Here is a 13645-nt window from a genome sequence, read left to right on the forward strand (position 1 = left end):
TTTTTTTTTTTTTTTTTTTTTTTTTTTTTTTGTAAGCAATTCCATAGTGGTGTGGATACATGGTCTTTATATTTTCTTCTATTTCATGGTGAAGAGATGAGCTCTATGCCTGCGGTCAGTTTCAGCTCAGAGTCTCTGTGGCAAGACCACTGAATTTTTCACAACAGGCCTGTGTGTGTTTCTCTATGGGGATTTGAATTGTATTATAGCATGCTGGATTTACCTTCTTGGGAATTTAGTTTCTTTTTTATTTCTAAACATGTTTTCTCCATTTTGTTGTATTTATTCTTGTGCTCTGCCTTAAGCTCTGACAAATTTGAATTTTTCAGAAGCACAGAGAAATGCATTATGTCAGTTATTTGCAGGTGTTCTAGTTTATAATAATAACAAAAAGGTGGAATTAAACATCTTTTCCTTTGGCTATTCCATTCTTTTGCATTCTTCATTTTGGTATTTTGCTTTGTCTCCTCATTGAATTTTTGATCTCTGAAACAGCAATTTAAAATAACTATCCAATGGTATATGTACCCACAACAGTTTGTTGCCAAGCATGCAAAATGAATGGATTCCTTATTCACATGTTAAATGCCTACATAGCAGAGTCTATGTATAGAACTGAGATGGAAGTCTGGAACTGGGTCTGATGAAGGATACCATCAAGATGACAGCTTCCAGTGCATTTAGAATTTCATTGAATGTAACAGTTCACCAATGCTATCTAATAAAACAGTGTGATTCTCTTCTTTACGTGGCCTCAAGAGCCCATAGAAATTCACATTCTGGTCATTCTGAACTTCTTGCAATGACCCACACTTTCTTTTTTCTTTTCTTTTTTTTTTTTTTGTTTTGAGATGCAGTCTCACTCTGCCACCCAGGCTAGAGTACAGCAGTTCAATCTTGGCTCACTGCAACCTCTGCCTCCTGGGTTCAAGCGATTCCTGTACCTCAGCCTCCTGAGTAGCTGGGATTACGGGTATGTACCACCATGCCCAGCTAATTTTTTTTTATTTTTAGTAGGAATGGGGGTTTCACCATTTTGGCCAGGCTGGTCTTGAACTCCTGACCTCAGGTGTTCTGCCCACCTTGACCTCCCAAAGTGCTGGGATTACAGGGGCGAGCCACCACACCTAGACCATGACTCACATTTTCTGTGCTCTGGCTTGTGAGCATGACTTTCTGCCTGCTGAGAATACTTTTCCTCCCCTGCTCGCTGGGAAGCCTTCCTGAACCCAAACTAGCCTAGGTGTTCTTCAAGCTCTCTTCCAGAGCTTCCGAAGATCCTTGCTACTTCTCCTGAGCGCGCACTGGTTGGCGAGTAATTGTCGATATTTCTCTTCCTTACTTTTGGCTAAGCGTTCTTTCTGTGCCATGGACCATCCTAGGCAGCTGATGAAGTCGATGGATCTTTTGCCAGAGTTATGTTTTAAATGCATAAAATAAAACACACTGGGTTCTAGTTCAGGGCAAGATGGAATAAGCACACTCCACCCTGATTCCCGGTGAATGTTGCTATAAAACCCATACAAGAATGTATGAAATAGCTACTTAAAGACCCTGAAAAGCAAAGGGTAGCCAGCAAATTGGTAAAGAAGACAGAACTCAAGTACCGCTGAACTGGTGGCGAGTTACCATTTTTCCCCCCTCCAGAATCACCTGGTCTGGATTCAATGCAGTCTGCAAACTCGGAAGTGGGCACTCGTACAGACAGAGAGCCCAGGAGAAGCCCTCTAGTCTGGCTTGAAGGAGGCAGCAGAAAGGAAGTCTCCTAATACTTAGAAGGAGTGAAGAAACCCCCTACTTTGTTTTGCTTTTTCTCTTCTTTGTTCTCTTGTGTCCCAGCGCCCAGGCAATCCTGTGGTAACAGGGGCACAAGAGCTCACAGGAGCCCAAAACTCTGAGGTAGGAGAGTCTTTCTTGTGATCAGAGGAGCTGCTGTCCCAGGAGTGAAGAAAACCCCAATGCTTTTATTTTCCACTCTGTTATCCTACTGCTTTTCCCTGGACACAGATACAGCTGTGGGAAGTATATAGCAGAACAGGCTAAGTAAAGCCCCCGTTTTCTGACCAGATAACCGAAATATTGAGCTCCTGGGAACAGGAAAGTATTGGAAAGTGGGAAGAGCTGGGAAAAGCAACGCTATAAAGTTGTTTATGAACTTCTAGACTTACCCTTGGGATATAGAAGAATAGAACTTACCCTAAATAACATACATAGACTAAGATAACTGAACTACAAAATAAACCATTGCCCAGGTCTCAGACTGGTCACTGGATCGTGTACATGTACAAAGGGATAGATCTGAAGTATTGGAAAACAGAACTGATATTGGAACCATAATCCATAGAAGACCAGTGGGACTTGTGACCTGAGCTCAGCCAGATCGATTCCCTACTTTAAAAACAAGCAAAACAAAACAATATTATCTGTAGGATTCAGATAAGATCTAGAGTCTTATAATCATCAAAATATCCTGGATACAATCAATAATTACTCAACACATATGAAGAATTGGTAACATTTCTTTTTTTTTTTTTTTTTTTTTTGAGACGGAGTCTCGCTCTGTCACCCAAGCTGGAGTGCACTGGCCAGATCTCAGCTCACTGCAAGCTCCGCCTCCCAGGTTCACGCCATTCTCCTGCCTCAGCCTCCCGAGTAGCTGGGACTACAGGCGCCCGCCACCTTGCCCGGCTAGTTTTTTGTATTTTTTAGTAGAGACGGGGTTTCACCGTGTTAGCCAGGATGGTCTCGATCTCCTGACCTTGTGATCCGCCCGCCTCGGCCTCCCAGAGTGCTGGGATTACAGGCTTGAGCCACCGCGCCCAGCCAAAATTTCAACTAGTACGGAAAAAGACAATCAACATGCCAATGCTGAGATGACACAGAATTTAAAGCAGCTATTATAAAAATACTTCAACATGTAAGGGTAGACATTCTTGGAATAAATGAAAAAAAGTCTTAGAAAAGAGACAGAAGATATAAGAGGGAATCAAAAGGGGATTTCAGAAGTGAAAAATACTGTAACTGAAATAAAAACATCACTGGATGGACTCAATGGCAGAATGAAGACAACAAAGAAGAGTGAGTGAATTTCAATATAGACCAATAGAAATTATGAAACCTGAACAATACGGAGAAAACAGATAGAAAAATAAAGGAGAACCAAGCTTTATGAACCCATGTGGAAATACCAAAAGTCTAACACTCTTGTAATAGGATTGGTAGAAAGAAATGAGAAAAAATGTGGTACATTAAAAAATTCAAAGAAATAATGGCTGAGGTCAGGCACGGTGTTTCACACCTGTAATCCCAGCACTTTGGGAGGCAGGCTGAGGTGGGTGGATCACCTGAGGTCAGGAGTTCAAGGCCAACCTGGCCAACATGGCAAAACCCTGTCTCTACTAAAAGTACAAAATTAGCCAGGTGTCATGGCGGATGTCTGTAATCCCAGCTACTTGGGAGGCTGAGGCAGGGAGAATTGCTTGAACCTAGGAGGTAGTGGTTACAGTGGGCAAAGATCGTGCCATTACACTCCAGCCTGGGCAACACAGTGAGACTCCATCTCAAAAACAACAACAACAACAACAAACAAAAAAAGGCTGAAAATTTCTCAAATTTGGGGAAAAACAGAAACTTACAGATTCAAGAATCCCAGGAAATCTCAAATAGAATAAACCCAAAGAAACCCATACCCAAACACGTTCTTATTAACTGCTGCAAACTAAAGAAAAGTGTATTTACAGTAGCCAGAGAAAAACAGCACATTACTTACAGGGCAACATAATTCAAATAGCTACAGATTTTACAGAAGGAAATGGAACATTTTTTAAGTGCTAGAAGAAAAGAACTGTCAAACTACAATTCTATATTCAGTAAAAATATCCTTCAGGAATGAAGATAAAATAAACACATTCCCAGGTGAGGAAAAATGAAGGCTTCATTGTCACCAGAACTATTGTTACAGGATGTTCTCCAGGCAGATGGGAAATGACACCAGAAGGAAAGTGGGAATATCAAAAAGATATGAAGAGCAACAAAAATGGTAGATACCTGGGCAAACATAATAGACTGTTCTTCTTCTCTTGAATTCTTTAAAATGTATTTGAAGGCAGAAAGCAAAAATGATAACATCGTCTAGTGGAGTTTTCAATGTATTTTGATATAACAAATAAGACAACCACAACATAAATGAGGGTGGGTAAAGAAACCCATATATGGTGGTAATATATCACTTGAAGTGGTAAAATATACACTGACTGTAAAAAGTTAAGAATATATTTTAATCCCTAGAGCAACTACTTAAAAATTACACAAAGGGACAGTCAACAAAAGGCGATAGGTAAAATAGATAACGAAAAAATATTTAAGTAAACAAAAGAAAGCAAACAAAAGGAAAACATAGAAACTAAAAATACAGAGACAAACAGAAAACAAACAATAAAATAATAGGCTTAAATAAAAACATCAGTAATTACATTAAATGTAGATGGATCAAACATACTAATTAAAAGATAGATATTTAGAATGGATTTTAAAACATGACTCAATTATCTACTGTCTACAAGTATATAAGTAATACAAGTGTGTTAATTGTACTCACTTCAAGTATAATGACATAAGTGGGCTAAAAGTAAAGAAATATATATTCAAAAGATGTATATTATTAATCAGAATGAAGGTAGAGTGGCTATAGTAATATCAGACAACGTAAGACTTCAGAGCAAAGAAAATTACCAGGGATAAAAAGGGGCAATACCTAATACATTTCATCAAGAAGACACAACAATCCTAAATCTGTATATACTAAACAGCAAAGCTTGAAAATACATGAAGCAAAAACTCACAGAACTGAGATAAGAAATACACAAATTCATAATTATAGTTGGAAACTTCAACATTCCTCTCTCAGTGATCAATAGAACTTAGTAAACAGAAAGTCAGCAAGTGTATAGTATAGAAAATGGAACTAAATGATAAACAATTGTTTCTAATTGACATTTATAGAATACTCCACTCAATAACAGCAGAATACACATTTTTCTCAATTTCACATGGAACTTTCACCAAGGTAGACCATATCTGGGGCCATAAAACAAATTTGTCACACATTTAAAGAATTTAAATCATATAAAGTATAAAAAACAGAATGATAAGAAAATTTATGAACCCTTAGAAATTAAACAACACACTTGTACATAATCTGCAGGTCAAAGAGGAAGTCTCAGGGAAGTTAGAAAATATTTTGAACTAAATGAATATAGAAATATATCAAAATTTGTGGGATGCAGTTAAAGCAATGGTTAGATGGAAATTTCATCATTACGATGCATTTGTATTGGAAAAGAGAAAGGTATCAAACCAATAATCTAAGCTGCTTCCACAAGAAATTAGAGAAAGAAGAGCAAAATAAACTCAAAATAAGCAAAAGAAAGGAAGTAATAAAACTAAGTACATAAATTTAAAAAAATGAAAACAATTTCAAAAACAATAGAGAAGAATAATGAGGAGTTCAATAAACCTCTGGTGAGACTGACAGAGGGAAAGATAGAACACAAATTACTGATATCAGGAATGAAAAAAGGGTTATCACTACACACCCTACTCATAAATTTGACCATTTAGGTAAAATAGATGAATTCTGCAAAAGACACAAATTACCAAAATTCACTTAAGATGACATGTAGATAACTTAAATAGCACTATTAGTATTTTAAAAATTGAGCTTGTATTTTAAAACCTTCTATAAAAGGATTCTTCAGGCCAAGATTCTAGCACACACCATATAGCATATGCTACCAAATATTTAAAAAAGAAATATGATAAGTTCTACCAAATATTTTCTAAAAATAAAATGAATTGTACACAATCTATTCCAGAAAATAGAAGAGGAGGGAACACTTTTCAACTCATTTTATAAGGCCAACATTACCCTGGTACTGGAACCAGACAGATGGTACAAAAAGTACAAAACAATATCCCTCATGAACATATATGCAACAATTCTCAACAAAATATTAGCAAATATCTGTTAATACATAAGTATACAAAGAGATAGTCAATAATATTGACTATTAGGGAAATGCTAGCTAAAACCCTGATGAGATATAACCTATGGAATGAGACACACCTATTGAATGGCAAAAGTAAAAAATATTGACAATACTAAGTGCTCACAATAATGAAAAGCAATTGGATTTCTCATACACGGCCAATGGGAATGCAAGGTTGTACAGCCACTCTAGGATCATCCCGCTTCAGCCTTCTGAGCAGCTAGGACTACAGGTGGGCATCACCATGCTTGGCTAATTTTTAGTATTTTTTGGAGAGACAGGGTCCAGGTTGCCCGGGCTGGTCTTGAACTCCTGGCCTCAAGCTGTCTTCCTGCCTCAGTCCTCCAAAGTGCTGGGATTACAGGTGTGAGCTATTGTGGCTGGCCCTACTTTGCAGTTTCTTATAAAGCTACACACACAATTAACATATGACTCAGAAATCCCAAGTGAACTGAAAACTTGTATTCAAACAAATCCTATGCATGAATGTCTATAGCAGCTGTATTAATTATCACTAATAACAGAAAACAGCCCAATGTCTTTCAGTGGGTCGATGGGTAAGTAACCTGTGGTACATTTCTACAATGGAATACTACTCAATTTAGCAATAAAAAGGAATGAACTATTGACACACCCAACAACTTGGATGAATCTCAAAGGTATCGTGCTGAGTAAAAGGAGCCAATCTCAAACGTTGTACATACTGAATGATACACTTTATATAAAATTCTCAAAAAGGTGAAACAAGTGACAGAGAAGAAATCAATGATTTCTAGCAGTGAGAGGTTAGTGAAGACAATGTTGTAATTTCTTCCCATCTAAATTCCTTAGACCTCTGCATTCTAATTATGAACCACTGGGAGGGAGGGTCTATGTGGCCCAAGTAAAAAGCCTGCTGTATGCTATATGCTGTGTAGGAATTGAATCTTTTTTGTTCATTCTTCTATGCCTCATGCCTAGCAGAGTAAACTTGCATAGTGTGGGCACTCAGTTATCTGGCGAACAAAAAAATAAATGAATGAACAAACTATGAAATGATTTCAACATCCAAAATGCATTGAGAGGCTCTAAAACTTTAAGAAAATGGGTACATTTTGTTTAGCCCAACACGTGATCACTGTTGATAACTGTGGGCTGCACTTTCTCTAATGACTCTCCTAACTGTACGCTTCTGTTTGGGTTACTGACCAGGTTTTGTCTTGTGTGGTTCTACCTGCACCATTTCTGAGCATTTCTGCTGCTTCTGTCTTGTTGAAGCAACACAATTAGATACACAAATCCCTTCTCCAGAATTATGCGGCTACTGTCATCAAAGATGGTAGATAACTGCCAATGATGTATACGTTGGAATTAGTGTTTGAGATTTATCGTACACTAACATATGACAGGACTTGGTGGGCAGTGCTGAGATAATAATGAGGCCTTGCAAATGGCCATCATTCAGCATTGCAGGGAGTCCAGGGTGAGAGGCAGGACTAGGCTAGCTCAACAGAGTACTTGGCATGAGGGGGCAACATGGGAAATGTATGGGGACTTGAAAATTATAGTTGGTATTAGAGCCAGAGGCCCTTTGTCTCATCCCTCACCCAGAGTAGGGGCCCATAGAGAACTCAGTCACCAGAAGGTTCTGGGAAAGTTGTAGAGACCGAATGAGTTGCTACACTACTGACCCTGCCATGTACCAGCAATCTCCTTGATGGTCTCTGGGCACTCTGTTTCATAGACCTGAATACAAGATTGGGAAAGCCTACAGTATCTTATTGCATCAAGTCCAATCTACAATGCCTTGATGGTAAGACCAGCCATTATTTTATATACCAATAGGAGAGGAAAAACACCGCCAACACACTGTGACAGATGCCTTTAATGACAGTCCTGAATGACATATGAATCAATGACATCAGATTCCTTTTAAATTAATCTTCATCTCTTCTAGAGATTTGGCAATTAAACAAATAACTCGGCAATAGAAAGTAACGCAGCGTGTCCAACTGGTGGGTATCTTCCTTTGCGAGGTTTCTGGTGCAGTTGATTGTTTCTTTGCAAGAAAATATGGCCTCATGATCATTCCTTCTGTGATCAATGTCGTTCACTAATACCACCTTTGCATCCTACTGCTTGGTTTCTGTACCTTTCTGACTACAAAATAGCTGGTTATTTCAGTGCTGAATCGTAGTGAAATTTCTTTGAGGAGATTCCTACACAGCAGTTAAACTCTGAGGTTAAACTAACAAATGCACAGATCTCAATCAAAGTGGTGACAATGTGAACAACTACAGCTGGGCGGATGCACATGGCCGATGGCTTTTGAAAGATGTTACTGATTAAGATGCATCTGGATCTCAGCGATGTTAGCCTGTGAAAAACTGTACCTCTGAAAATCCATAGAATACAGTAATTCTGTCCAATTCAGTAATTTGGTAGGGAGAGTTCTGCACTTATGACATGTTTTTTGGACATCATTTGTCTGCTGGGGAATGTTCTAGGGCTTCAGTGGGAAACAGGCTGACTCCCCTGCCCACATGGAGCTGACACTGAGTAAGGAGAACAGACTATAAAGGAATAAACAGGACAATGTTCATGTTATTTTAAGTGCAAGGAAGGAAATAAACAGGAGGCTGAGATGGAGCCTCACAGTGGGGCGAGTACAGGATGTACATGAGCATCTGTGATGAGCCTTCTGATTTCCAACTAAGTCAACACTTGGATTTTTGTCTCTAAGAGTCACTGGCAGCCTGTAGGGCGATCACCTGTCCCTAGGTTTGCCCAGGACTGGGGTTTCACGGGATATGAGCCTTGAAGTCCTATAATGGGCAGACGCAAGCATACTAGTCCAGTTCGTCTCCCTATGGGGATTCTAACTCAAGTTTCCTTGTAGTTTAATATTTTTATTACTATTTCCATGTCTAATGAAGTCTGATACTTAACCATCCACTGTGGCTTTTATTTTCTTTCGCTCTCATCTCTCTTATTTTCATAAAAAGAGATTAATTCAATAGTACAACTAAAGTCTTATAATTCTTAAACGCAGTCACTCAACACCACCAGTTCAACACCTACTTGAAGTCCTTCAGGGGCCTCAATTGATAGGTCAGGGTAGCTACCAGGGGTAAGAAGTGTCCATCGACAGCTAGAAGATCAGGTAGTGGCACAACCAAGCGTCCACCAAAGGCTCCAGCTGGGAGAAGGTGGGTGTTTACTAAGCAGGGATGAGGGCAGGGCGAGCTGCTTTGTTTTTCTAATTTTATTTTATTTTGGATGAACAATTCCAACCAAAGGCTTTGAAGAAGAGCAATTTTCTTTGCCTTTGAAATGAGTTAAAGGCAAAAACAACTCCATCCTTTCATGTTAGGAATCATTTTGGTAAAATAGCGCAGCTTTCTGTTTTAACTAAATGACAAGCTGAACTTTGGATTGCAAATGCTTTCATGGCTATTAGAAGTCTAGTTTGTTTGTTTTTTCTCTTTAAAACAATGAAATGCAAATTCTTGGCTTTCTCTTCAAGCAAGGAGCGTGAGGGGAAGCCACTCTGGAGGCTGGATGCAGATATGTTGTTGTCACTGACACTACAATACTTCTTAGTTTTTGCAAAGTCCCAGTGAACTTCATGTTTGTTCCCTGCCTTTTTAGTCTCAAGGTTGATGTATAACGACTCCTGTGCCTAAGGTAATATTCCAAAACTACCATGTCCTTTCCATTCTTTCCCCTGATCCCGTTGTGTTTCATTTTCTTTTTCTTTTTTAAAAACTTAATTTAACTGAATTTTTAAGTTTCAGGGATACATGTACAGGGCGTGCAGATTCGTTACATAGGTAAACATGTGCCATGGTGGTTTGTTGCATGTATCAACCCATCACCTAAGTATGAAGCCCCACATGCATTAGCTATTTATCCTAATGCTCTCCCTCCACCAACCCTGCTGTGTTTCATTTTCCTTTCATATCTCATGACCACATAATTCCTTCTTTAATGACAAATTGTATTGAATGTGGTGGGCAGTCTTACAAGTGCTGTAATCTGAATGAAAAAATGAAGCTTTCCACTTGATCACTCTGGTATATTATTATTTTTAAAAAGATGGAAGTTGTCATATGACAATGGAGGCATTAATTCTCTAACCTATTCCAAAACTGTAGCTCATATTTGCCAAGAAAACAGAATGTGAATGTGAAGCCGTGTTTGTGCTTGAGGCAGGAGGAAGCAGAAGGAGACCAAAAAGTCGCCTTAATGTTAAGGAAAACTTTGAATCAGCTTTTAAATTAGATATGCTTTAACGGCTGATGTTATTTGAAAGCTGAATAGCCAATGTCAAAAATAGATTTTCCTTTCTTTCCAAAGTGCAGATGGGGTCCAGAAAGGGGCAAAAATAACCACATGCCTTTCTTGGACTCCTGACTCTCACCCCCCAAAGGGTTTTCTTGTGTAGGAACCAACAATTCCTTGGATGGAAACACTGGATAGGCTAGTCATTATTTTGAGATTGAAGGGACTGCAGATTCTTGGCAGACCTCTGTTGTTTTTCTAGAGTTGTAGGCAAGTAGTTGGACAAAAAGCAAGAAGCTGATCCATGTTGCTGGCTTTGGATTCTTTGTGAACAAATGAGACAAGGTGAGTAGCTGCCCTGCTCAGCTCCTTCTTCGTTTCGGTGTCGGGGGAGGTGGGGGAAAGGTTCTGATGACTGCAATCCTGGTGTCAGATCTTGGTCTGTTGGAAAACAACGGCTCGCCGGCCCCTGCAGGAAGACCTAGGCAATGTCTGCATGCTGCCAGTGCAGCCCATGGAGGGGTTAGAAATAGTAGGATTGCTTGTAGAGAGAGAACAATCACTCAATTGTCAGATTTTTTTTCACTTTTCATCCACACGCTGGGTGGCTTTGTAGCACAGTCGGAGATACTGTGTTGAGGAGCCTCTGCTCATGGCAATGTTTCCTCTGTTCACTTTCTGCTGCTTGTGCATTGGAAAATTCCATCATTTAACACTGGGATTATATGTCACCGTTGCTGAAATCATAGAGTCCACTTAATTTGCTACGAGCATGAGAAATAGCCAGAGAATGGGAGAAGCATAGCATTCCCTTGTATAAAGAGAGGATTGAATAAGGTCAGTGAACCAAAGAGCCAGCAGGTCACAAACCCTCAGAGGGTCATGAAAATCTTCCCGGGTTTCCTGTCTTTAGGAGCAAAACGAATGCCTGATTAAATTTTTTTTTTTTTAAAGTATTGAAGATTAGCCATGATAGTTGTTTGAGCTGGGTGAGATATTTGAGGGCTCATTATACTAGTTTCTGTACTTTTGCACATTTTTGAAAATTTCAAATGATAAAACATTTTTTACGAAATATTTAAATACCTCCCTGCTTCATCTCAGAATGATTTCAGAGCCCCTGAGTGCGTCCCATGTACGCATGCGCGGCAGTAGGGGCTGCTCAACTGAGCATGCTTGTGATTTGGCCTCAGTCAATTTCACTGTGTGCTGAGCCCCCAAAGATGCTAACTCCTGTGTGGTTTCAAATGGTCTTTATTCTTAGCCATATGTTCTTTGGCCCATATCCTGAATGGATCATTTGTTAAAGTCTAGAAGCATTAGCAACACAGATGTTGAAATTCATGTTAATAATTTATCAGTAAATTGCCTCATGATAATCTTCACTTTATCTGAAGATGGCCTTTGTCTCATCAAAGTCCGCCCCTGGACCTCAGAAACCCAGTGTTACAGAAAAAAAAAGACAGGGACAGTTATGTCTAATTTTGGTTTTCATTTATAGAGAACAAATTGTTGTAAAGAAGTGATTACAAATAGCACCTAGCTGATATTTTAAGCACAAAATATAAGAATTTCAGACATGAGGTCATGAAAGCAATTTTTGATGCCTCAATTCCTGGTTAATTTCAATTTTTATTTTAATCTGAGCACCCAACAACTGACACAAAATAACTCTTTTATTGATGTCCTCCTTGTGTCTGGTGGCCCGGAAATGGTTATCTTAAAATTTATTGTGTAGTCACTGTTTCCTGGATCTTGTGGACACAGAAATGGTAGAAGGTTCTAGAAATGAGGCATGTAGGCACATTGTAAGATTTATGGGTTTTAGCCACACACTCTTGAAACTTGATGTTAATCTTCACATTTGATTACAATTTTAAATATATTGATTAAAGATTATAGCTAACATGAAATTTATGTTGATGAAATAGAAAATATTTTGACTATCATTTTCTACTTTTGCATACACACTATACTGGACATCTGCTGTGTGTATCTCTCACCTTCTGACCCATCTTCCACACCAGCCATTGCTGGGGCAGCCAGCTTAAAACAAGTATAACCAGAAGGTGCCTTGTTTCAGCTGCACTGTGTGTCTCCCTTTCTGCCCTGGGCCTCTCGGATACAGTATCCTGGTATTGAGGCTTGTGCAACCTGGAAGTATAAGGGAGTCAACACTCTATGAGGAAACTCTTGGCCAAAAGGGGATGGGAGTCTGTAAATTAGTGCTCCCTTTTTTCTTCCCCTAGGCTGCAAATTCAGAGGATCCTCCCAGAAGATGAGATGGATCAGGTCACCACCTTCTTTCCCTTCTTCCCTGCTTCACACCCTCAGGCCCTGACTCCTGTCTGCTGAGATCACTCTCCAAACCAATCTTCCTTTACAAAGCCCTTGTTGCAGGCTGTGCCTTCTGAGGGGAACCCAGGCCAAGACACTAAAATGACACACCAACGTGAAGACACGAACACAAACTGCTAAGGGATTGGTTGGATTGCATATCTCTGTGAATGGGACTCAAGAGAAGTTTGGGAAATGCTGGACCAGATGACCCTTGCAATCATGGTGCACAGAATTAAAACCGTCAAGGTCCCCATCCATCTCTGAAATGGATGAGAATCTGAGTCTTCCACGAAGAACAGTGGGAGAAGATGCCCAAGCCTTATTAAACCCGTGGAATGTCTTTGGGTATGTGTGACATCAACAAGAAGCAGCAAAGAAAACAAAATATTTTCACAAACATTCCGAAATCCCCAAATCTTGTGAGTTGTCTGTACCATTTGTAGGTTTAATGATAAAATGGCACATGATGTTGACCTATTCCAAGGCAATTGTTCATCTCAGCTAGGGTGTAATCTCTGCCTACAGATTAAGGCAGAGGAGACCAAGGAGGGCTGTTTACTCTGTCATGATCCGTCCCAGGGGAGGATGGGTTTTGGACCAGCTAGGTTATGTGGCTGGCTGCTGAGGATTCTGAACATCTAGTTACCTCCCCGTACCTCTATCCCATATACCCTAGGCCTGGTTCTTCCCTGGATTGGGCCATCTTTTTCTGAAGGCAAATTTTCCACTAGGAGGAAGGTTAGAAGTGCCAGTTCTTGGGTTGCACCCCAGATCTTTGGCAATCTGTTGTGATAGATCCTCCAGGCGACTCTGATGCTGGCTGAAGTTTGGGAACCATTGCCCTTGGCAATGTTCCTGCTCATCCTGGCTTGCAGGCTTTGGAGGCCTTCACTGTTGATTGATTTACACTCCTGTCCACAGAACGGGCTCAGGAAACAAAAGATTACTTAATTAGCTGGGAGGTGAGAAAAAAGGGGCTGGAACTGTGTAGGCAG

At 39.7% G+C, this 13645-nt stretch overlaps 1 long non-coding RNA gene across 1 annotated transcript; it reads left to right on the plus strand.

The window, feature by feature from the left end:
• The first annotated feature begins 10538 nt into the window (after window positions 1–10538).
• LOC108536895 (uncharacterized) lies at window positions 10539–13123 on the plus strand. Its single transcript, XR_001887651.1, has 2 exons — window positions 10539–10655; window positions 12560–13123. It is a non-coding gene; the product is annotated as an uncharacterized LOC108536895 (long non-coding RNA).
• Window positions 13124–13645: the final 522 nt, after the last annotated feature.

This window comes from Rhinopithecus bieti, unplaced genomic scaffold (genome assembly GCF_001698545.2).
Source record: "Rhinopithecus bieti isolate Rb0 unplaced genomic scaffold, ASM169854v2 scaffold_13207, whole genome shotgun sequence".
NCBI classification, from domain to species: Eukaryota; Metazoa; Chordata; class Mammalia; order Primates; family Cercopithecidae; genus Rhinopithecus; species Rhinopithecus bieti.